The sequence below is a fragment of the Tursiops truncatus genome, chromosome 6, assembly GCF_011762595.2.
Source record: "Tursiops truncatus isolate mTurTru1 chromosome 6, mTurTru1.mat.Y, whole genome shotgun sequence".
NCBI classification, from domain to species: domain Eukaryota; kingdom Metazoa; phylum Chordata; class Mammalia; order Artiodactyla; family Delphinidae; genus Tursiops; species Tursiops truncatus.
In genome coordinates, this window is record NC_047039.1 from 27240638 (window position 1) to 27266523 (window position 25886).

The window sequence follows — 25886 nt, forward strand, 5'->3', positions numbered from 1 at the left end:
TATACAGATGGCCAAGAGGCACATGAAAAGCTGCTCAACATCACTAATTATTAGAGAAATGTAAATCAATACTACAATGAGGTGTCACCTCATACTGGTTAGAATGGGCATCATCAGAAAGTCTACAGACAGCAAATGCTGGAGAGGGTGTGGAGAAAAGGGAACCCTCTTGCACTGTTGGTGGGAATGTAAATTGATACAGCCACTATGGAAAACAGTATGGAGGTTCCTTAGAAAACTAAAAATAGAATTACCATATGACCCAGCAATCCCACTACTGGGCATATACACTGAGAAAACCATAATTCAAAAAGACACATCTACCCCAATGTTCATTGCAGCACTATTTACAATAGCCAGGTTATGGAAACAGCCTAAATGCCCACCGACAGATGAATAGATAAAGAAGATGTGGTACATATATGCAATGGAGTATTACTCAGCCATAAAAAAACGAAATTGGGTCATTTGTAGAGATGTGGATGGGCCTAGAGACTGTCGTACAGAGTTCAGTAAATCAGAAAGAAAAAACAAATATCGTATATTAATGCATATATGTGGAATCTAGAAAAATGGTATAGAAACTGGTTTGCAAGGCAGAAATAGAGATGCAGTTGTGGAGAACAAATGTATGGACATGAAGGGGGAAATGTGGCAGGGGGTGGGGGTGGTGGGATGAATTGGGAGATTGGGATTGACATATATACACTAATATGTATAAAATAGATAACTAATTTAAAAATCCAATGTAAAAAAATAGAAAGAAGGAATAAAACCACATGATCATCTCAACTGACACAGAAAAGGCATTTGACAAAATCCAGCAACCTTTCATGATAAAAATACTCAAAAAAATCCAAAGAGAAGGGAACTTCTTTAACACAATAAATGCCATTTATGAAAAAGACACAGCAGACATCATATTCAATGGTGAAAGTCTGAAAATGCTCCCCCTAAGATTGAGAACAAGACAAGGAAGCCCACTTTCATCACTGCTATCCAACACTTCACTGGACTAGCCAGAGCAATTAGACAAGAAAAAGAAATTAAAAGGCATTCAAAGTAGAAAAACAGAGGTAAAACTGTGTCCATTTTCAGATGACATGATCGTATATCTAGAAAATCCCAAAGAATCCATAAGCTACTAAAACAAGTTGAAAAATTCAGTAAAATTTACAAGTTACAAGATCAATACATGAAAATCAGTTGTGTTTACAACACAAGGAATGAACAATCCAAAATGAAATTAAGAAAGCAATTCAATTTATGATAGCATACAAAAGAATAAAATACCTGAAATAAATTTAACCAAAGAAGTAAAAGACTTGTACACTGAAAACTACAAAACATTGCTGAAATAAATTAAAGACCTAAATAAATGGGGAAATGTCCCATGTTCATGGATAGGAAGACAATATTTTTAATACTACCCAAAAGATCTACAGATTCAACACAATCCCTATGAAAATTCCACAGTATTTTTGCAGAAATGGAAAATCTGAACCTCAATTTCACATGTAATAGCCAGGGGCCATGAATATCTAAAACAATCTTGAAAATGAAGAACAAGTTGAAGGACTCACAGTTTCCAATTTCAAAACTTACTACAAATCTACAGTAATCACAATAGTGTGGTACTGGCATAAGGATAGATGTACATACAAATGAATGGAATAGAATTTAGAGTCCAGAAGCAAACCTATACACCTATGGCCAATTGATTTTTTATAAGAGTGCCAAGTTCATTCTTGAGAAAATAATAGTCTCTTCAGCAGATGGTGCTGAGACAACTGGATTTCTACAAGCAAAAGAATGAAGTTGGAGCCCTACCTCACATCATATGTAAAACTTAACTAAAATGGATCAATGACTTGAATACAAGAGCTAAAACTGTAATACTCATATCATAGAAGAAAACATGGGAATAAATCGTCATGATCTTTGACTTAGCAGTGGTTTCCTAGATGTGACACCAAAAGCATGAATAACAAAAGAATAAATAGATAAATTGGACTTCAAAAAAATTAAAAACTTTGTGTATCAAAGAACATTATCAAGAAAATGAAAACATGGACTACACAATGGGAGAGAATATTGCAACTCATATATCTGATAATGGTTTAATACCCAGAACATATAAAGAACCACTTACAACTCAACAACAAAAAGACAACTCAATTAAGTAATGGGCAAAGGACTCTTATCCAAGAAGATATTAAAATGGCCAATAAGTACATGAAAACATGTTCAACTTTATTAGACATTAGGGAAATGCAAATAAATCAAAACTACAATGTGGAAATACCACTTCACACTTACTAGGAGGGCCATAATTTTAAAAACAGAAAATTAAGTATGTATTAATTAAGTAAATGGCTTGTGGATGGTGGTGCCAGCTGTCTCACTCATGGGTGGGAGTTTATAGATAAGCAAGAAGAGGCAGCTATAACAATCCGTGTGGTGATGGATTTGATTGGGAGCCATCAGTATGAACTCATGTTTAGCTAATATAGCTATAGATGGTTCCATATAGAAATATTTATAGATATGTGTGTATATACAAGTTACTATAAACACATCTTTTTTTTGCTCTATTAACTGAGAGGGCCTAAAAAAATGATACCCCAGTAACAATGAGCACACCCAGCACCAAGATCTTGGTTTCTACTGTCATTCTCCAATAAGAGAAATCAGGGCTCCTTGGAGTAATTGGTGACTCTAAGTCTGGGGAGGAAATATACAAGATGTACCTGGAGCATCTTGCAGTTGCAGAAAATAAGGAAGTGCTCAAAACACACACGCAGAAACACATTGATGGAGGTGTTTCAAAGGTGCACGGGAGCCAACTGAAAGAACTCCCAGTGACCAAAGATGGAATAATTTGAGCAAGAAAATAAAGTAGTACTGGTTTATAACCCAAAGTATAAAATAAATATCCATAGGATCATACTAATATAAGCAAATGACTGAACAAATTTATAAATGGGGGAGAAGATTCAAATCTCCCATGCAGAATTCCAAATAACTTATGTAGATACTTCACCCTCAAGGATGGAAGCAGAACTCTCCATTCCCTAGGTGTGAGATGTACTAAGTGGCTTCCTTCAAAAGAGCATGGTACGGAAAAGGGGGAAAAGAGTAACTTTACAGCAGAGACACTTGACAAATGATGCCTCAGCCAGGTGATCAAGGCCAACATTAAGTCATGTAGGCGGTGTGTACCCTTGATATGATGTGAGGAGAATGACACTTTACCTGTGAGAGGGGGAAGTGTGCCAGGCTCTAAGGCTTAGGCTTGGATCCAACACTCTGTTGGCTCCACCTTGTTCTGTTGACCAAGCAAGTGGAGAGACCAGGTCAGATTCACCAGATGCGGTGCTGACTCCACCTCTTGATGGGAGGAGCTGAATGGCACACAGTAGAGGGTGTATATACAGGAAGGCCTAAAGAACGTTTTGCAATCAACCTAGCACTAGAGTCTGTGAGTCTGACCCACTGCACATTTTTAGAAACAGTTTTACAGGGGCACAGCCATACCCCTTTGTTTACAGTTGCATACGGCTGCTTTCAAGCTGCAAAAGTAGCATCAAGTAGTTGTGACAGAGACTATTCACTCAAGGAAGGCTCAGATCCCCTCTGTGAAACAACTCCATGTGCAGGTGGAGAGACCAAGAAAGTCAGCTATCTAAAGCCTTACTCCTTGAGGAATTCTCTCCCACCCACCCCATCCCTATGTAGGGCCCCTCCTGCTCATCCTCTGGTTGTAACCACCTTCACCTCCTCCAGGAAGTCCCCCACTTTCATGGCACTGTGACTGTGAGTGGCACTTAACAGAAGCTTGCTGGTCCTATTCTAGCACAAGGAAAGAAGTATCTGAGGGCACAGAGGCCTTTGGGATGCAACTAGAATCACCAAGGAGGAAGCTGACTCAGGCCAGGGTCAACCCACTGGCAATGGGAACAGAATGCCGATTTTGGTTAAAAGGCAGAAATCAGTGGCAACCTCAGCACTCACCACCCCTTCCTGGCTGTGTGTTTCTGGGTGGCCCACCTTGCCAGCTGAGCTCAGCATTGTGTTTGTAAAATGGTCAGAATGACAGGCCCCCTTGGGGGTCTGCAGGTTTCAGAGAGAGCACCTGTAGAGTACCCTTCCAGAGCCTGGTCAGGTGACTGCTCAGCACAGTGGGGTTTCTATAGCAGCTCTATACTGTGGCAGGGTCCTTAGGGCTGTAGGCCCCTCCTGCTGCCCTCCACTCTGCTTGGGAGAGTGCATTCTTGCAGCCCAGCCTCTGTGGGGAGATCTCCTTCCCTATCTGTGTTCTGCTAATAAAGAGAAACACACTTGGCGAGGTTAGACACACAGCGCTGATTGACACAGCCACAGCCCTTGGCCGAACAGCACGGGCCATGCAGCAGGATGCTGAGAAAACACCGTGTGGGCTATGCATCCCTTGGCGTTTGCTTTCCATTAGCCTCACATTTTGCCCTTTAGTCACACTCTGTCTATCAAGGCTGGCCTGGGAGGAGCTTGCTCCCAAACACCCTGGCTCACTTCAGGGAAGCCCCTGCAGGTCCCGAAGTGTCCCCCAGCGAGCCCTGGTTCTTCCAGCCACTGCAAGGGCAGCTCGGCCAAGGGAGAGCTTGGGGCTCTGAACCCGGTTCCTCTGTCTGGAGCCACACCCGGGCCACGCTGGGAACTGAGTTGAGCTATGTTGGGCCAGAGCCCGGGTTTAATAGCTTACCGGGTATGTCCCATGTGCCTCTGACCAGGGTTCTGCCTGGGGCTCAGGAGCTGAAGAAACAGCAGGCCAGACTGGTGATGGGCAGGTGGGGCACTTGTCTGTGGGCAGAGGGTCCACAGTCCCCACTTGTTTTCTAAAATAGGCCTACGCAGGGTGAGAGACCGGGCCCTCGCACTGGGGAGGGAATGGAGGAATCTGGGCTCAGCCTAGTCCTCCCCCCCCACCCCAAATAGTCACTGCAGGGATAGAGAGGCTATGAGTTCCAAAACCTGTGCTCCTTCCTGCCTTTCCCATGGGGTTTCCCTCCACCTGCTTCCATCTCAGGAGCTGTCTCTTCAGTCCCAGACACTGGTCTTGTTTACATCGCACAACACCCACCAAGGGACTGTGTGCAGAGCTGTCCATTTCCTGGGCATATTTAGAGATGATGGTCACAAAGCTGTGAGTGGGATTCAGGGCTGGTGAGAGAGTGGGCAGGGAAACGTCCCAGAACCTAAAATCTTGGCATCCCAGAGTGACAGGAGCCTGATGGTGGTCTGATCCACTCAAGCAAGGCACAGATCCCCTCTGCGAAACACCTCCATGTTCAGGTAGAGAAACGGAGGCTTGGCATGGGCAAGCTAACTTCCCAAAGCCTCTTGAGGTGGGCCAGGATTCCTTCCCAGGGCTTCCACTCTATTCTCCCACTCACACCAACAGAATGGTTATCGGTCTCCGGGGCCGGTAGTTTGGGAATCTGACCATTTTGCACATTTTCTGGGCTCTTGATCCCTCTCTCTTATGCCCTCTTGTTCTGTGATATTGTTGACAGCACAGAACTCAGAGGATGCCTGGCCCTGGCTACCCGTTGAGTATGAGTCGACAAACCAGAGCCCACTCAGACCTCGGCTTTCTCATCTGTCCATGGGGATCCTTGTGGCAGGAAGCCAAGAGGTGACCTGGCTACGCCCACCCGATCTGAGAGGCTCACATGCTGCCTTGCCTCCCCAACAGGGCTCTCTCCTTGCCTCCACTCGAGGGGAAATTACCCATTAATGAAAGAGAATTACAAACGCAGCATCTGGCCCCACGCCCAAGGTCCTTGGGAGAGCAGGGAGGGAGTAAGCGTGATGGAAGGGGAATTGGAAACAAATGCACAGGGGTGTTTTCTTTGGTGGATCCACGGTCCCCTCCCCACCCCCTATTCTTACCACTGTCCCAAATTTGGACTTTTACAGAAACAGATTTCATGCCTAGGTTTCCCATGAACTCTCTTAATTCAATTGAGGAGCCATTATCGGTACCAAGTGTAATAAGCTGTTTCCACAGCCTGGGGGAGACCTGTGGAGGTGAGGGGTGGGTGCTTCTCTCCTATGCAGGTGGGGGCTGGGATGGAGGGCAATGGGGGGCGCTGGGCTGAAGTCCCAGCCCTGGCAGGTGCCTAGAGGGGTGGAACAGGGGGCTGCAGTTCCTTGAGTGGGGGCGCAAGAGACCAAAAGGGGGCAGGAGGCAAAGGAACGGCAGGTGAATCTGGGGCTGAGAGGGCCACCTAGGGTGGGGACAGCTCAGTGTCCTAGGGGACTTGGTGGGAGGGGATGTCACGGCCATGGGTGGGAGGAGCCATCTACCAAGATGCAAGGGCCCCTCTCCCAGGAAGCCCCTTTTCCCATCCTTCCTCCACGAGGAATTTCCTCCCACCTGCCCCATCCCTATGCAGGGTCTCTCCTGCTCATCTTCTGGTTGGACCCACCATCATCTCCTCCAGGAAGTCTTCCAGGGGCCCACCCAGAAGCCCCAGATTCTGCCCTCATGGTGCTGTGACTGCCAGTGGCTCTGTCTTCCATGGTTTGAGGGCTCTGAGAGAACAGAACAAGCACAGGGTCTGAAGCAGATCCTGGAGGGAGGAGCCAGGAAGTGGGCCAAGTTTGGAGAGGGGGCATGGCTCCTCTTAGCAGGGGGGCTCTAGGCTGGAACTGGTCTATGGAGCTTACTGTGACCTGGGCCAACCCCTTGGCGTCTCCCCAGTCCTCATCTATCACAGAAGTCCTCATAGCCAGCCTCGAAGGCTCGGCGTGGTGAGAACATGCACAGGGCACCTAACTAGGCCATCGGAGCACATACCAGGAAGACTTTCCTTCTGCAGAGCGAGGTCACAAGGGGCAAGGGGGACACGTGGACCCCCAACTCCAGCCCCAGCCCCACGGCAATCCCTCAAGAAATGCAGAGCTGGTCAAAACTCTGTTGGCAGGGGGCGGGTGGTGTGGAGAGGACAAAGGGCCCTGCAGACCCACCTCCCCTCCCCTACAGAGGCTCTTGCCTCCTGTTCTAAGGCAGGACCCTCGTGAACTCGGTGGTAGGTGGGCAACCCAGGATTCAGAAAGCAGACCCTGTGGGGGCCTTAGGTTTTCCCTTTTATTCTGGACTAGATCCAGAGCTGAGACTCCCAACCACCAGAAACAATACCCAGGAGGCAGAGGTGAGCTGCAAAGGGATGGTGTTACACAGGGGGCAGGTGCAGAGTGGAGGCAGGCTACATCTGTGTCCCAAAGGCCTCCTGCCTCTGTATCTCTCTGATTTTCCACACAAAATGGCTTGAGTTCATCAAACGCTCCACATTCCCAGCCTTTATGCAACTAGCCAATTCTGTGGGACTAGTTTTGGCCTGTGGCCTGTGGGCAGAGTGGCAAATGTCACTTCCAGGCTGGAGCAGAGAAGTCAGTCTTCTACTTCCCAGCTCTTTCTTCTTCAGTATGTGGTGCCCAAGGGGCCACAGGTGTTGCTGCAAGATGGTGAAGCTGTCATCAGCCTGGAGCCCTGAGGGACTTGTGGGATGCAGGGCCCCAGCTGAACGGTGTGCGAGATGGGGCAGGCATGAGAAGCAAGCCTTTGGGGTGCTAAGCCTGAAAATCGGGTCATTTGTTTTTACAGAAGAACCTAGCTTATCCTGACTCATGCCAAGTATTGGTACCAGAAATGGGTAGGTGACTGAAAGAAAACAACAGAATACGTGACACTGGTGTGGTGGTGTTAGTGCTGGGGTTGGGCAGGAGGCGGGGTGAAATCCGTATCAGATGCTGGAAGGATGGTGACCCACATGATTACAGCTGCAAGTAGAACTTTGAATGAGTGGCTTTGGGATAAGAGGTAGGAAGAGCAGATGTTAGCGGTGTGTGGGGTTGCAACTTGCTGTGCTTGTGCAGTGGTTACAGAAAAGAAAGGAGCTCAGGACAGAACTGGCCAGATTTCTATCAGAACAGAAAAGGAGTAGAGAGTGCCCAGAAAGTCGAGCCTGGATGACATAGAAAACCAGCTGCTTGTGAACCCAAACCTAGAAGGTAAGTTGGAGATGCCTTTGAGGAACATCAAATGCCTAGTAAACTCTTGTAATCCAACAGATGGCCTCAGGCAAGATCAGAATAAGGGTGGATCAGATCCAGAGCAGCTTTATCCCTGCAGAAGGCCGATAGAGAATTTGTTTCCTGGGGCTGCGTAACAAAGCACCACAGACTGGCAGCCTAAACAACAGGCCTGTAGGCAGGGTTGGTTTCCCTTGAGGCCTCTCTCCTTGGCTTGAAGACGGCCACCTTCTCCTTGTGTCCCCACATGGTCTTCCCTTTGGGTGTTTCTGATCTCCTATTCTTATAAAGACACCAGTCATATTGGATTAGAGCCCACCCTAACAGCCTCATTTTACCTTAATCACCTCCAAATACAGTCACATTCTGGGATACTGGGGTATGTTAAGATTTTAACATATGCATTCTTGGGGACACAATTCAGCCCATAACACGGGGGAAGGCAGATGGGAGGAACAGGAAGGAGAGGTAGGAGGGAGAAGTCTGGGGGCTGGAAAGCAAAGACTCACAGATGAGAGCTGAAAATTGCATCTCAAAAAGCACTGTGGTCATGGTTGCATGCATGGGAGCTGCCTGCACTGCCAAAGCAAGACAAGCCCTCGGCTCCTGACCTTCCCCAGGCCAGAAGGGGGTTGATGGGGTCTACACAGCACCCAAAGAAAGCCAATGAGGCTGATGGGAGAGGAGGGTCTCCTTGGGCACAGGACCAGGGCCCAGAGCTCACAGAAGACGAGAGAGCGGAAGCAGGACCTAGTCAGGACACCTCACTCCCCACCTGACTTGGGGCCCTGACACCCTAGTCTCCAGATAGAACAGAACATGCTCACTGGGGTACTGGAGGGGAGAGCCCCCTCTTAGACGGGAGGGACCTTAACTTCTAAAGGACTATGAACTTCCTGAGGCTGTAAGGGTTGGTTATTCTAATATCCTGAGTAAGAGTCTGTGTTCTCAGGCCTGCCCTGTTTCTGTGTCTGGGGCTGGGTTTGTCAGTAGCCTGGCAGGACTGAGGGGCCCGCCAGAGCCAGGCTGGGGTCTGGGGCACACAGGGAAAGGGCGTTCTGAGGACCCAAGTCTGAAGTGGTTCCAAGCCAGCCCCCAGGGAAGGCGGCCAAGGCGGGCAGAACTTCAAATGCTTTGGGGTTATTTTATTTTATTTCACATAAGTGGAGGCAAAAATTGGTTTCTCGTGTGGTCTAATGCTTTCCAAGTCGTAACATCACTTCCCCAGCTCCTGCCACTCAGGGTGGAGCCAGGATGGGAAGAGGAGGAGTGGGCTGTGGGCTCCAGCTTCCCCTCCTCACACGAAGCCACCTTGGGGCAGAGTCACAACAGTCTCAACCCCCAGGCCTCAGGGACAGGCGTCCTCCAATTAGAGCCCTTCCCTTCTGGGCCATCTGTTTGATATTAGGCAGGTTACCCCACCTCTCTGAACCTCAATCTCCCTGACTGTGAAATGGTCATAGGGGCTTTTGCATGTGAGCCTACTGGGGACTGTGAGTTTCTCAACAGCCCAGGGAGTGATGAGCTGTGATTCTAATTTGCAGCTCTCCTGGGAGGTCCCTGGCTTGGCATGTTCAATCCGGATGCAGGGACCTCTCAGCCAGGACCCCCGAGGGAGTCCCCTCCCTCCCAGAAATCTCAGCCCAGATTGGGCAGGGGTCCCATTGGCCCAGACTGGGGACCTTGGGCGTGTCCCTTGCTGCCCAAGCCCTCCTCCCTCTTCAGTCACGGCCTCCCCTCCCTCTTTCACTCCCATCTGCCCTCAGCACTCTGCCTCAGTTTACCACTGATGTTTCCCAGGGCCCCTGGAGAGGAGGCTCTCGGGATGAGCACCCTAATTCCTTTGGCTGGTCCTTCTGCTCCACTGTATCCCCTCCAACTCCAGCTTCCATGCCATCCACCAGACCCCACAGCCTTGTCCCTGTGCTGCTCAAACTGCTGCTCTCCAGACAAGTGACCCAAGGCACCCAGGGTCCTGCCCCTGTCCACCCAGTAGCCTCACCCTCCACTCCTGATCCTGAAGGCTCATGCTCTCCTCCTCTCCTCCCTGTGCTCATTCCTCTGCCAGAAATGCCCTTCCTTCCTTCCCTCCTTGCTCAGCTCAGGCATGCCCTCTGAAGCTTCCTGACCCCCTACCTCACAACATTTGAAGCCCCCAGAGCAACCTACGCTGCATTTCTCAGGCCTTCCCTCTTGGCTTGTAGGTGTTGACAACCATGTAAGTCAGCTCTCACTGCATAACAAAGTACCCAGAACTTGATGGTCTAAATCAGCAAGTGTTTACTTTAGCTCATGAGTCTACTGGTCAGCCAGTTCTCCCAGTCTCAACTGATCTTGGCTGGACCTGTTGAGGCATCTGTGTTCACCCGGCAGTTTGGCCAGGAGCAGGCTTGTTTAGGATGACCTCTGTATTCACTTTCTGTGCTGCGTAAAGAATCATTCCTCTCCCAGTGGGAGAGAGGCTGGTGGTGTGCCTGAAGGACACTATCCCAGACCTTCCATGGCTCCACCACTTACCCCATCTGTCTCATCAGCGGCTGAGAAGAGAGATAGAGGGACCAGAGGTGGGCAGAGCCTCAGTGGGGAAGGAGCCAGGGTCCTGATGACCGTGCAGGGCCCGGGCTGTAGTGTGGCTCCTGGGACGATGTACCTGTGCCCACCATGCCTGCTCCTGGGCTCCAGCTCGGCCACTCCCTCATGAGTGAGCCCAGCTTGGGATCCCTGGAGACCCACGAGAAAGGCTTACCATCGGCAGTGGTGCTCAGCCACCAAACAGCCCTGGGAGGCTGCTCATCTTTGGAAGATTATGAGTCCAAGACTGAAGTCATTTCAGGAGAATGGCCGTGGGGAAATGGGGTGATAGGGAAGAGAAGGAAAACGAGACAAGGGGGGTGCAGCAAGAAGGACCAGTGGAGAGAAGGAAAGGAACAAGAGGAGCCACCTTTGCCTCAGTGCCCTGTGTCCACAGCCACTGGTTGTCTCTACCCCAGCCCAGCGAGATAGGAACGGTCACCCCCTTTACAAAGGGACACAGATCCAAGGAGCTTTGGATGGGCAGGAGCATCGCTGCTGTCACAAGTTTGAGGTCCCAAATGCAGCAGCTTGTCTCAGGGGCTGACCTCCCTTCCAGCGCACTGGAGCCAGGAATCTTCTCTCCCTGTTACAGGCAAGACTCAGATGCTGAAAGTGCCGTCTGGGCTTCTGGTCTTTGTCCCCATCTCCTCGGAAGGACATATCCCCCAGAGCTGGATGGACACTCAGGGGTACCACCCGATGGGACAGCCCAAAGCCCTCCCCAGCCAGGACCTCACAGAGATGCCCCCATCTCCAGCCTCCATTCAACAGGCATCATGAGCACCTAGTGGCAGGCTGCCTCAGTTTGCTCATCTGCAAAATGGAGACAGGCACTGCCTGCTCAGGGGACCTCCAGAAAAAATCAGGGGCAGCAGGTGGGTGCCAGGGAAGTGTGCACTTGGGGTTACAGCCCTGGCTTCAGATCCTGGCCTTGCGGGTCCCCAGCTGGGCAACTTTGGCACAGGTAGCAGGATGGTTGGAGGCAGCCAGGCGGAGGGTGATGTGAGGGTTCCAAGAGGCCTGGAGCCACCCTGGGAGGGAGTGATGACAGACACCCAGCTATTACTGCACCTTGGGGCCAGGTCCTTCCCACTCACTCAGGGCAGAGGCAGCCCCAGTAAGGATTCACCCAAGGCGCTGTCGGGCCTGTTATTCAGTCCTAATCCCTGCCCTTTGTCCGCCTGCCATCAGGGCTTTGGGTTGCCACCTGCCTGCGCCGGGTGATGTCATGGGAAAAGAATGTGGCAGGTGGGGGCAGGCGAGGGGCCGTCCTGGAGAGTGTCTCTCTCCCCTGCCCAGGTGGGCAGGGGGCTGCGGGAGACAATGTGGAAACTCAGGACTCCCCTCCCCTACAGGCCTTGGGTATAATCCTGCCCTGCAGATGACATGTGTTCCATGAGGTCAAGAATTTTGAAAGTCCTGGAAGTTTCCAGGGCCTTGTTTAAGGGAAGTGCACTACTGGGCTCACAGTTACAAAACAGCTGGGGCATCTGTGTCCAAGGCTCCACCGATTCCTTGAAATGGCTGCAGAACTGGGCATGGACATGTTCTCCGGGAGAGCAGCCCTGGCTTCATTGGATTACCAGGCCTCCACAGCAAGACTCAGCAGTGTGGGGAGCCTGCCATCCTGTGAGCTCAGAGTTGGGGCTGCCACAGGCCTCTCTGAGTCTCACTTTCCCCATCCCTGAAACAACTTTGTTGTCCCCCACTGATCTCCTACCAGCCCAGGAAATCCCAGACATGTCTCTTAACCTCCTGTGGTCACTCTCAGTCAACTTATTCCTGCAATTCTGCACCTCTTGCAGGGGCACAACTGAGCCCCAGCACAGGGAGGTAGAGGAGGCGGGGACTGCCCTGGGGGCTGTATACACTGGCCTGGTGATGTCCCTCCTACCAGCCCTTTGACCTGCAAGGCCTTGTCTTCAGTGGCTTCTGGGACCCTCTTCATGACTCTGATGACATTTCCTTCCCTTATTCATGTGATGACTGGGGAACCAGCCTCCTTCCACATGGTGACTCCACCATCTCAAGGGCCTCAGCATCCTTGACTGGGTCCTATGCAAGGGCCAAGAGATGATAACAGATAAAGGGTGCAGGAGGTTTGGTAGCCAAGCCAGGAAAGGCACACATCTCCCCTGCCCAACTTGTAGCAGCTAGAACCCGTCACCCAGCCCTGGGATTGCGAAGCAGGCAGGGAAAGGCACTCCCCTCATGTGATGGGGAAACAAGATCGGTTTGGTAAACATGTGGAATTTTCTCACCACAGCTGGGTGTGTCCCATAATTCCTGGTTTGTCTTTTAAGGATGGAGATAGTTCAGAGATTAGAGTGTTCCATCCCGCAGGACAATGAAAGCTCTGAACTTGATCTGTAAGGCTCCATCTCCCTGCAGGGGCCCAAGTGAATTTCCCTCCTGCTCACCAGCTGCCCAGTCAGAGCATAACTGTGGGGAGGGACAGAAGAGGAGGGCAGTGATTTCTTTTGCAGATGGCATCAGTCTCCCAAACCTGGCCAGTGGGTGAAGTGGACTCTCAGGGCACATCTGTGGGCGTTTGAGGAGACATCCTTGTTGGCCTCCTTCTGTGACTTCTTTGGAACAGGCAATATCACCTCTTTGGCCACCCCCTCCCAGCTCCTGCACCCCTGACTATCCTCCCACTCCCACTCAGCCCTCACTGCTGAAGCTCCACCACCCCCTCCTCTCGGGCAGTATGGTGAGCAGGATCCTGAGATGGCCCAGGGCCTACCCCAGAGTCCCACCCTGTGACTGTGACAGGACACATGAATGGGTTACTGATCAGACTGACTTGGGGTGGGCCTGACCTAATTGTGGGGAGGGCTTTAAAAGAAGGTGAAGCATCAGAAAGATGCCCTTCTGATGGCCTGGGAAGGTGCAGATGGCCATGGTGTGAACAGTTGCTGGGGGCCACATGGCTACTGGGTGGCCTCCAGGAGTGAGAGCAGTTCCCAGAAGACAGCTTCATCCCACAGCTGCATGGACCTGAATTCTGCCAACCACAGGGAGCTTGGAAAGAACCCGAGCCCCAGATGAGACTGCAGCCCTGCACAACAGAAAGATGTCAGCCTGGAGACCCTGAACAGAGGCGCCACCTAGGCCACTCCTGGGCTCCCGACCACGGAGACCATGAGATCATCAGTCTGTTGTTGTGATCATTAAGTGGATGGCAGCTCCTTGTGCAGCTTAGAAAACGAATACAGTGCAGGCAGGGCTTGAAGGGCTCCTGCCTGGGAGGAGCATGTGTCCTTCCCTGAGGCTGCCCAAACTTCCCAAGCAGCTCCCAGATTCCCTAGTGGATGAGTCCAAAGTTCACTGCGACTCCAGGGTATACACCATGTAGAGGTTGAATGGTGTCCCTCCAAATGTCACATCTGCCCGGTATTTCTGAGCATGACCTTACTTGAAAATAGGGTCTTGGCAGGTTAATGAGTTAAGGATCTTGAGATGATATCATCCTGGATTATCCTGGTGGGCCTTAAATCCGATGACTGGTGTCCTTATAAGAGGTGAGGACACAGACACACACACACAGGGACAGGCCACATGACAACAGAGGCAGAGGTCGGAGTGATGAGGCCACAATCCAAGGGATGACTGGGGCCACCAGAAACTGGAAGAGGCAAGAATGATCCTCAACTAGAGCCTCCAGAGGGAATGTAGCCCTGCTGATAGCTTTATTTCAGACCTCTGGCCTCCAGAACTTGGAGAAGATACACTTCAGTTGTGGTGCTTCAGCTCCCCAGTTGTGACGCTTTCCTATGGTAGCCATGGAAAACCAGCACAGACCCTGAGGGAGTCAGCCAGGAGAGGCTGGGATAGCAAACAGCCCAGCAATGGAAAGGAGCCTCATCAGACACTCAGATCCTGGCCACTGAGCCCCTGTGTCTGGGACGTGCTGTAACAGTGCCTCCAAGTTGGGGCAAAACACCTCCTCTCCCTTCACAGAGAAAAATGAGGGCTCATGGTGGGTTATTTCAGGGAGTCACCCTGAATATCTATGCTGAGAGAATGTAGGCATTTCCACTCTTCACTGAAGGGAAACCAAGGCTCAGAGAGGGGAAATGGTTTGCCCAAGAGCCAGCCATTGTCCCTAGAAAAACACTCAGAGGGCACAGAAAGAACAAGACAAGAATGTTAATTGCAGCCTTGTTTTTGTAGCAAAACCCCAGACCAGCCTAAATGTGTCTTCATCAATAGAGGTGTGACTAAATAAATTAGGAAGCCCTCTGAGGTTTTCTGCAGGTTTGGACAGGATGGATCTCTGAGACGCAATGGGGAGTAGAGGAAGCAACCTGCACAGTGAAGTGTAGAAACATGATCCCGTGGAGGCCTTCGACAGCCCAGCAAATCCCGAGTCAAACAAACTAATTGCAGGAAGACATTTTTTGAACAATCGGGGAAATTTGAAGACTGATGGGGCATTAGATGATATTAAGGAATGACTGCTAATTTTGTTAAGTGTGCTGATGGAATGGTGTTGTTGAAGGGAAAAGGACACCTACCTCGGGGAGACAGCAACATACTGAGATGATTGCAAATGAGACGGTGGTGCCTGGGATTTGCTTAGAATAATTTGTTTTGGAAGGGGATATGGAGGCGCCAAGAGTGGCCATGAGAGATTGGTGGAGCTGTGCAATGGGTACACAGGCTCTTCATACTATTCTGTCGATTTGAAAATATCAACAAAAAGATTAAGCACCATAAAGCAGTACTAAGTGTTTTCTACATATACACATGAATATAAATAAAGGCATGTTTAAATGGCCAAAAGAACGTGCTCCGAACAGGCAAAGGTGGACACCTGTGGACGTGCGACAGGGGATCAGAGGAGCATGGCCATTCGTGGGGCCATAAATCTAACCTGTAAGGTTTTCATTTTTTTAGAGAGAGAATGTCTAGACGTTTTACTTATGTACTTGAATGCTGCCCTCAACCAAATATTCTAAGAGAAGAGAAAAGGCTGAGTGGTACAAAGGTTCAGTTATAAGACAAATAAGTTCTGAGGATCTAATGCATGGCATAGTGACTACAGTTAACAATATTGCAGTGTTGTATTGAAACACTTGAAATTTGCCAAGACGTTAGATTGCAAGTGTTCTCACTGCTGTGGGCTTCAATGCTGGCTTGAGAGTCAGGTGTCCCCACGGCCCAACCCACTCTGCTACCAAGTTCCAGGGAGATGCCCACTGGCGATGTCCACTCTGCCCACTCCTTGCCTACACACCCCCCACCCCAAAGGCCATGTCTATCGTGGCCCTGGGACAAGTATGGAAGGAGAAGCAGTGTCCTCACCAGATGTGGAGCCAGGGCAGCCACTCTCCTACTCTCTCAGCACCCCTCGGCTGCCCCTATATTATTCTACTCCACCGTATTGACAGCTCAGAGTGAAAAAGGTAACTGGGGGCCAGATCCACCAAGAGTCACCAGCCGTTTTGTTTTCAGTAACCCCAAGAGGGGAAGAGGGAAGTTTCCTGTGAGGGCAGAGCAGGTGGGACATCCACAGGCCCAGTGTGAATCCCAGATCTGCTGCCCAGTCTGTGTGGCTGGAGAGGGCCATTTCTGGGCTCAGTCTCCATAGTGGGTAAAATAGTGTCCTCCAGAAGTCATGTCCACCTGGAGCCTAGGAACATGATCTTATTAGGAAGTAGGGTCTTCGCATACGTGATTAGTCAAGATGAGGTCATACTGGAGTAAGGTGGGCCTCAAATCCAATAATTGGTGTCCTTCTAAGGAGAGGAGATGAGGACACAGAGGTATGTGAAGGAAGAGGTCATGAGACTATAGAGGCAGAAATTGGAGTCATGCAGCCACAAGCCCAGGGAGACCTGCAGCCCCAGCAGCTGGAAGAGGTAGGAAGAACCCTCCCCTGGAGCCATCAGAGGGAGCTCAGTCCTGTAACATCTTTTTCTTTTTTTTTTTAACATCTTTATTGGAGTATAATTGATTTACATTGTTGTGTTAGTTGCTGCTGTATAACGAAGTGAATCAGCTATACGTATACATATATCTCCATATCCCTTCCCTCTTCCGTCTCCCTCCCACCCTCCCTACCCCACCCCTATAGGTGGTAAAAAAGCACCGAGCTGATCTCCCTCTGCTATGCGGCTGCTTCCCACTAGCTATCTATTTTATATTTGGTAGTGTATGTATGTCAATGCCACTCTCTCACTTCGGCCCAGCTTACACTTCCCCCTGCCCGTGTCCTCAGGTCCATTCTCTACGTCTGCGTCTTTATTCCTGTCCTGCCCCTAGGTTCTTCAGAACCTTTTTTTTTTTTTTGGATTCCATATATACGTGTTAGCATACCGTATTTGTTTTTCTCTTTCTGACTTACTTCACTCTGTATGACAGACTCTAGGTCCATCCACCTCACTACAAATAACTCAATTTCATTTCTTTTTTATGACTGAGTAATATTCCATTGTATATATGGGCCACATCTTCTTTATCCATTCATCTGTTGATGGACACTTAAGTTGCTTCCTTGTCCTGGCTATTGTAAATAGTGCTGCAATGAACATTGTGGTACATGACTCTTTTTGAATTATGGTTTTCTCAGGGTATATGCCCAGTAGTAGGATTGCTGGATCATATGGTAGTTCTATTTTTAGTTTTTTAAGGAACCTCCATACTGTTCTCCATAGTGGCTGTATCAATTTACATTCTCACCAATGGTGCAGGAGGGTTCCCTTTTCTCCACACCCTCTCCAGCATTTATTGTTTCTACATTTTTTGATGATGGCCATTCTGACTGGTGTGAGGTGATATTTCATTGTAGTTTTGATTTGCATTTCTCTGATGACTAGTGATGTTGAGCATTCTTTCATGTGTTTGTTGGCAATCTGTATATCTTCTTTGGAGAAATGTCTGTTTAGGACTTCTGCTCATTTTTGGATTGGGTTTTTTGTTTTTGGATATTGAGCGGCATGAGATACTTGTAAATTTTGGACATGAATCCTTTGTCAGTTGCTTCATTTGCAAATATTTTCTCCCATTCTGAAGGTTGTCTTTTGGTCTTGTTTATGGTTTCCTTTGCTGTGCAAAAGCCTTGAAGTTTCATTAGGTCCCATTTGTTTATTTTTGTTTTTATTTCCATTTATCTAGGTGGTGGGTCAAAAAGGATCTTGCTGTGATTTATGTCATAGAGTGTTCTGTGTATGTTTTCCTCTAAGAGTTTGATAGTGTCTGGCCTTACATTTAGGTCATTAATCCACTTGGAGTTTATTTTTGTGGATGGTGTTAGGGAGTGTTCTAATTTCATTCTTTTACATGTAGCTGTCCAGTTTTCCCAGCACCACTTATTGAAGAGGCTGTCTTTTCTCCATTGTATATTCTTGCCTCCTTTATCAAAAATAAGGTGACCATATGTAAGTGGGTTTATGTCTGGGCTTTCTATCCTGTTCCACTAATATATATTCCTGTTTTTGTGCCAGTACCATGCCGTTTTGATTACTGTAGCTTTGTAGTATAGTCTGAAGTCAGGAAGCCTGATTCCTCCAGCTCTGTTTTTCTTTCTCTAGATTACTTTGGCTATTCGGAGTCTTTTGTGTTTCCGTACAAATTGTGAAATTTTTTGTTTTAGTTCTGTGAAAAATGCCAGTGGTAGTTTGATAGGGATTGCATTGAACATGTAGATTGCTTTGGATAGTATAGTCATTTTCACAATGTTGATCCTTCCAATCCATGAACATGATATATCTCCCCATCTGTTTGTGTCATCTTTGATTTCTTTCATCAGTGCCTTATAGTTTTCTGCATACAGGTCTTTTCGTCTCCTTAGGTAGGTTTATTCCTAGGCATTTTATTCTTTTAGTTGAAGTAGTAAGTGGGAGTGTTTCCTTAATTTCTCTTTCAGATTTTTCATCATTAGTGTATAGGAATGCAAGAGATTTCTGTGCATTAATTTTGTATCCTTCTACTTTACCAAATTCATTGATTAGCTCTAGTACTTTTCTGGTAGCATCTTTAGGATTCTCTATGTATGTATCATGTCATCTGCAAACAGGGACAGTTTTACTTCTTCTTTTCTGATTTGGAGCCCTGTTATTTCTTTTTCTTCTCTGATTGTTGTGGTTAAAACTTCCAAAACTATGTTGAATAATAGTGGTGAGAGTGGGCAACCTTGTTCCTGATCTTAGAGGAAATGGCTTCAGTTTTCTACCATTGAGAACAATGTTGGCTCTGTGTTTGTCATATATGGCCTCTATTATTTTGCAGTAGGTTCCCTCTATGCCTACTTTCTGGATGGTTTTTATCATAAATGGGTGCTGAAATTTTTCAAAAAGCTTTTTCTACACCTATTGAGATGATCATATGGTTTTTATCCTTCAATTTGTTAATATGGTGTATCACATTGATTGATTTGCATGGATGAAGAATCCTTGCATTCCTGGGGTAAACCCCACTTGATCATGGTGTATGATCCTTTTAATGTTCTGCTGGATTCTGTTTGCTAGTATTTTGTTGAGGATTTTTGCATCTATGTTCATCAGTGATATTGGCCTAAAGTTTCCTTTCTTTGTGACATCTTTGTCTGGTTTTGGTATCAGGGTGATGGTGGCCTCATAGAATGAGTTTGGAAGTTTTCCTCCCTATGCTATATTTTGGAAGAGTTTGAGAAGGATAGGTGTTAGCTCTTCTCTAAATGTTGGATAAAATTTCCCTGAGAAGCCATCTGGTCCTGGGCTTTTGTTTGTTGGAAGATTTTTTTTTTTCTCAGTACATGGGCCTCTCACTGTTGTGGCCTCTCTCGTTGTGGAGCACAGGCCCCGGACGCCCAGGCTCAGCGGCCATGGCTCACGGGCCTAGCCGCTCCATGGCATGTGGGATCTTCCTGGACCGGGGCACGAACCCGTGTCCCCTGCATTGGCAGGTGGACTCTCAACCACTGTGCTACCAGGGAAGCCCCATGTTGGAAGATTTTTAATCACAGTCTCAATTTCGGTGCTTGTGACTCGTCTGTTTATATTTTCTCTTTCTTCATAGTTCAGTCTCAGCAGGTTGTGCTTTTCTAAGAATTTGTCCATTTCTTCCAGGTTGTCCATTTTATTGGCATATAGTTGCTTATAGTAGTCTCTCATGATCCCTTGTATTTCTTGATTTTCTCTGTTTTTTTCTTGATGAGTCTGGCCAATGGTTTATCAATTTTGTTTATCTTCTCAAACAACCAGCTTTTAGTTTTATTGATCTTTGCTATTGTTTCCTTCATTTCTTTTTCATTTATTTCTGATCTGATCTTTATGATTTCTTTCCTTCTGCTAACTTTGGGGGATTTTTTGTTCTTCTTTCTCTAATTGCTTTAGGTGTAAAGTTAGATTGTTTATTTGAGATATTTCTTGTTTCTTGAGGTAGGATTTTATTGCTATAAACTTCCCTCTTAGAACTGCTTTTGCTGCATCCCATAGGTTTGGGGCCGTTGTGTATTCATTGTCATTTGTTTCTAGGTATTTTTTTATTTCCTCTTTGATTTCTTTAGTGATTTCTTGGTTATTTAGTAGCATATTGTTTAGCCTCAATGTGTTTGTATTTTTTACAGTATTTTTCCTGTAATTGATATCTAGTCTCATAGGGTTGTGGTTGGAAAAGACACTTGATATGATTTTAATTTTCTTAAATTTACCAAGGCTTGTTTTGTGACCCCAGATATGATCTATTCTGGAGAATGTTCCATGAGCACTTGAGAAGAAAGTGTATTCTGTTGTTTTGGGATGGAACGTCCTATAAATATCGATTAAATCCATCTTGTTTAATATGCCATTTAAAGCTTGTGTTTCCTTATATATTTTCATTTTGGTTGATCTGTCCATTGGAGAAAGTGAGGTGTTAAAGTCCCCTACTATTATTGTGTTACTGTCAATTTCCCCATTTATGGCTGTTAGCACTTGCCTTATGTATTGAGGTGCTCCTATGTTGGGTGTATAAGAGTTTACATTTGTTATATTCTTCTTGGATTGATCCCTTGAGCATTATGTAGTGTCCTTCTTTGTCTCTTGTAATAGTCTTTAAAGTCTATTTTGTCTGATATGTAAATTGCTACTCCAGCTTTCCTTTGATTTCCATTTGCATGGAATGTCTTTTTCCATCCCCTCACTTTCAGTCTGTATGTGTCCCTAGGTCTGAAGTGGGTCTCTTGTAGACAGCATATATACAGGCCTTGCTTTTGTATCCATTCAGCCAGTCTATGTCTTTTGGTTGGAGCATTTAATCCATTTACATTTAAAGTGGTTATCGATATGTATGTTCCTATTACCATTTTCTTAATTGTGTTGGGTTTGTTATTGTATGTCTTTTCCTTGTCTTGTGTTTCCTGCCTAGAGCAGTTCCTTTAGCATTTGTTGTAAAGCTGGTTTGGTGGTGCTGAATTCTCTTAACTTTTGCTTGTCTGTAAAGGTTTTAATTTCTCTATCAAATCTGAATGAGGGGCTTCCCTGGTGGCGCAGTGGTTGAGAGTCCGCCTGCCAGTGCAGGGGACACGGGTTTGTGCCCCATTCTGGGAAGATCCCACATGCTGTGGAGCAGCTAGGCCCGTGAGCCATGGCTGCTCAGCCTGCATTCTGGAGCCTGTGCTCTACAACAGGAGAGGCCACAACAGTGAGAGGCCCATGTAGCGCAAAAAAAAAGGAAAAAATCTGAATGAGATCCTTGCTGGGTAGAGTAGTTTTTGTTGTAGGTTTTTTCCCTTTCATCACTTTAAATATGTCCTGTCACTCCCTTCTGGTTTTCAGAGTTTCTGCTGAAAGATCAGCTGTTAACCTTATGGGAATTCCCTTGTATGTTATTTGTTGTTTTTCCCTTGCTGCTTTTAATATTTTTTCTTTGTATGCAATTTTTGGTATGTTGATTAATATGTGTCTTGGTGTGTTTCTCCTTGGATTTATCTTGTATGGGACTCTCTGCACTTCCTGGACTTGACTGACTATTTCCTGTCCTATATTAGGGAAGTTTTCAACTATAATCTCTTCAAATATTTTCTCAGTCCCTTTCCTTTTCTCTTCCTCTTCTGGGACCCCTATAATTTGAATATTGGTGCATTTCATGTTGTCCCAGAGGTCTCTGAGACTGTCCTTTTTTCATTCTTTTTTCTTTATTCTGCTCTGCGGTAGTTATTTATACTATTTTATCTTCCAGGTCACTTATCCATTCTTCTGCCTCAGTTATTCTGCTATTGATTCCTTCTAGAGAATTTTTAATTTCATTTATTGTGTTGTTCATCATTGTTTGTTTGCTCTTCAGTTCTTCTAAGTCTTTGTTAAACATTTTTTGTGTTTTCTCCATTCTATTTGCAAGATTTTGGATCATCTTTACTATGCTTACTCTGAATTCTATTTCAGGTAGGCTGCCTATTTCCTCTTCATTTGTTTTGTCTGGTGGGTTTTTCCCTTGCTCCTTCATCTGCTGTGTGTTTCTCTGTCTTCTCATTTTGCTTAACTTACTGTGTTTGGGGTCTTCTTTTTGCAGGCTGCAGGTTCATAGTTCCCATTGTTTTGGGTACCTGCTCCCAGTGGGTAAGTTTGGTTCAGTGGGCTGTGAATGCTTCCTGGTGGAGGAGACTGGTGCCTGTGTTCTGTTGGTTGAGGCTGGATCTTCTCTTTCTGGTGGGCAGGACCATGTCCAGTGGTGTGTTTGGGGGTTTCTGTGAACTTAGTATGATTTTAGGCCATCTCTCTGCTAATGGGTGGGGTTGTTTTCCTGTCTTGCTAGTTCTTTGGCATGGGGTGTCCAGAACTGGAGCTTGCTGGTCGTTGGGTGGAGCTGGGTCTTAGTGTTGAGAGGGAGATCTCTGGGAGAGCTCTCACTAATTTATATTACATGGGGCCAGGAGGTCTCTGGTGGAGCAATGTCCTGAACTCGGCTCTCCCACCTCAGACGCTCAGGGCTAACACCCGGCCAGAGCACCAAGATCCTTGTCAGCCACATGGCCAGGTATGTGGGCAGCTTCTTCCCTTTGGGAAGTCTGAGGTCTACTGCCAGCATTCAGTAGGTGTTCTGTAGGAGTTGTTCCAAATGTAGATATATTTTTGATGTATTTGTGGGGCGGAGGGTGATCTCCACTTCTTACTCCTCCGTCATCTTGAAGGTCCTCCTCTCAGGGCTGTGACTTCTTGATCTCCAGCCTCCAGAACAGGGAGAGGATAATTGTCGTTGTTTAAGCTCCCTAGTGTGTGTGGCACTTTGTCGCATCAGCCCCCAGCTATAAATGGGGACCACAGCACTGTCTATGTTGCAAATGTGATTATTCTGAGGGTGAACTTAGATAATATTCACTGAAAAACAGACACACTGGTGAGGACAACCAGAACAGAGAGGCTGGTGGTGAGGATGAAAACTGGCTCAGGCACAAAGGGCCCGAGGAAGTGGCTAGAGGCCTGGCTGGACCCAGGGCTCAAATGAATTATTTCAGGACGCACTTTCCCTTCCCCTTGCTCCGAGGGTGGCATGCTGGTTTTCCCACTGGGCCTCTGCCCTCGGGTGCCTTCCCAGCTGCCTGGGCAAGGACTCTGAGGGTCCGGCCCTGTGGCCAGACCAGACACATGACCACCCACCCAGCCACCGTGACCAGTATGAAGCTGCTGACCACCATGGGCTGAGGTCACTTTCTCCACCCCTGGGATAGGAGCACGGGGGCCAAGGAGGAGGAGAGCAGGATCCCCACATACTGTGGGGGCCACAAACCAACAAACATGTCCCACATGATGGTATCAGGGATGATGCTGGCTGAGGAAGGAACCCCCAGACAAGAACCCACCTTCTTGGTCCCTGTCTCAGGCAACTTGGGCCACTGTAACAGAACACCATAGGCTAGGGGCTTAAACTACAGACATTTCTTCTTCACAGTTCTGGAGGCTGGAAGTCCAGGATCAAGGATCTGGTGAGGACTCTCTTCCTGGCCTGTGGACAGCCACCTTCTCACTGCATCCTCACATGGCAGAGAGAGAGAGAGCTCTTCCTATAAGGACACCAGTCCTGTGGAATCAGGGACCATCCTTATGACCTCATTGAACCTGAATCGCTTCCTCACAGGCTCCATCTCTAATACAGTCACACTGGAGGGTGGGCTTCAACATGTGGATTTGGGGGGCAGGATTCAGTCCATAGAAGTGCCTCTGCTTCTCCCCACTCTAGCCCACCCCCATGCTGGCCCCAAAGACCCATGTCAAACCTAGACTTGACCTTCTCCTTGCCTTCCTTCATAGGCTTTCCCCAATTGTGTCACCAACAGGACAGTTGCTGAAGTGACGTGCGGGCCACGTAGACTGTCTGCAGAGACAAGCTGAGGATTCTTCCTCTCTGTCCTCACAACTACTCCTCCCTGAAGAGTGATGTCATTTCCCCTCCCCTCACACCTGGACTCGCCTCATGACTTGCTTTGACCAATGGAAGGTGGGGGGAGGGACCTCATCCCTGCAGGTTGGGCCTCCTGGGGCCTTGTTGTTCCCATGTCCACTTCCTGGAAAACGTTCCCTTTCAGAGTGTTCCTGCCTCCCAGATCACTAGGACCAGAAGCCTCCCTGGGCCCTGGCAAGACAAGAAGCTCTGTGGAGAGACAGGCCCTGAAGAGGAGAGAGTATGGAGAGATTGGCAGACAGCCCCATCCCCCCAGCCAGGCACCAGGCTGTGAACGGGACCACTTTGGAACGATTGGGTGGGCTAGCCAATGCCACATGGTGCAGAGATGAGCTGCCCCACCCCACACAAACTGCAGAATCTGGAGCTATTAAATTATTGTTGTTGTTTTAAACCACTGGGTCTTGGGGTGGCTTGTTACATGGCACTATCTAACTGATATAGGTCTCCACTAATCTTTGGCGCTATGACCAGAGAGATGGGGAAGGGGAATGCAAACTGAGAAATAGCCACTGCACTTGGTACCTTAAAGAGAAGCTTTGGGCGGGGGGGCGGGCACAGGTGAGTGGGAGGTTTGGTTCAACTTCCACTCCTTCTCTGGACCTCAGTTTCCCTTGTCTGCAAAGTAAGCAGCTTGGATAGGACTGCTGACTTTCAGGTATTATTTAGCCCTTTTAATGGACATGGGGGAGATTGGGCCAGCCAGCGTCCATAGCACCTGGTTTTGAAAATAACACCCTGGTTCCTTTCCACATCCCTTGGAGATGGTCGTCTTGAATCACTCTCCAGTGCCTGCCTTCCTGCTATCGAGAGTTGGGCATGCAGCCAGAGGCTTAGCTTCCCTGAAATCCCACCAGGAAACAGAGCTCTGAGATCGTCTTCCTAAGGTGTCCACAGCTGAGGACTTTGTGCAGCTGACAGGCGCAGAGCCAGCCACCCGTGTCCAAATTCAGGCTGTGGAATCCCAGCTCCCCCACTCACAAACTGGTCACTGGCTCTGTGCCTTGGTTTCCCCATCTGTACAATAGGCTAATTAGGACTGATGAGATGATCCAATGGCACGGTGCCTGGCACACCGTGAGGGCTCACAAAGCCTTAGCCCAGGTAGCTGTTGCTGACGTCCTTACCATCAGTCTCCTGGGGCTGACCCAGTTACTACCTTTTCCAAACCCAACACTTAGCCTCCCCTCACCTGATAACCTTCCAGGTCATCCCCTCCCTGCTACTGCAGGCAGCCAAGCTCCCTGGGTGTCATAGTCCACAACACAACTTTGAGTCACTGCCTAGAGGTGCTCAATGGAAACAAACAGGCCAGCATGGTCACCCAGCTGGAGTGGGGCAGGGTGGCCACATGGCCCGAGGCTGCCCCTCACACTGTAGGATTCCAGAGGACCTCAGTGTTCAGACCCCAGCAGGCAGTGCAGGACTTCTGCAGTGCGTGCACACGCCCTTCCCCTAGGAAGGCTGAGACCAGAGCATCTTACTCAGCAGGAAGACTTGTCCAGGGAACACCACTGGGTACGGGACAGGAACGACACCCATGGAGCACCTGCTGTGGGCTAGCCCAGTGCCTGAGGATCCTGCTGGTCACAGAACGTCACCAAACGTCATCAACAACAGAAGGCATGGCCCATGGCCATCCTCAGCACTTCATGTGTATTAACTCAGTCCAAGCCAGGCAGGAGGGATGTGTAGTGTCTCATTTCACAGATGAGCAAACTGAGGCGCCAAGACTGTCCAAGATGGGGCCAGCATTGGATGCAGACAGCCAGATGGGGTCTAGGTCCTGATGCCCAAGGTCCAAGACAGGATTTCCAAAGGAATCACTTAGCCAGGGTGGGAGCCAGGAACTGCTGTGCTGGCCCCTCCACCCT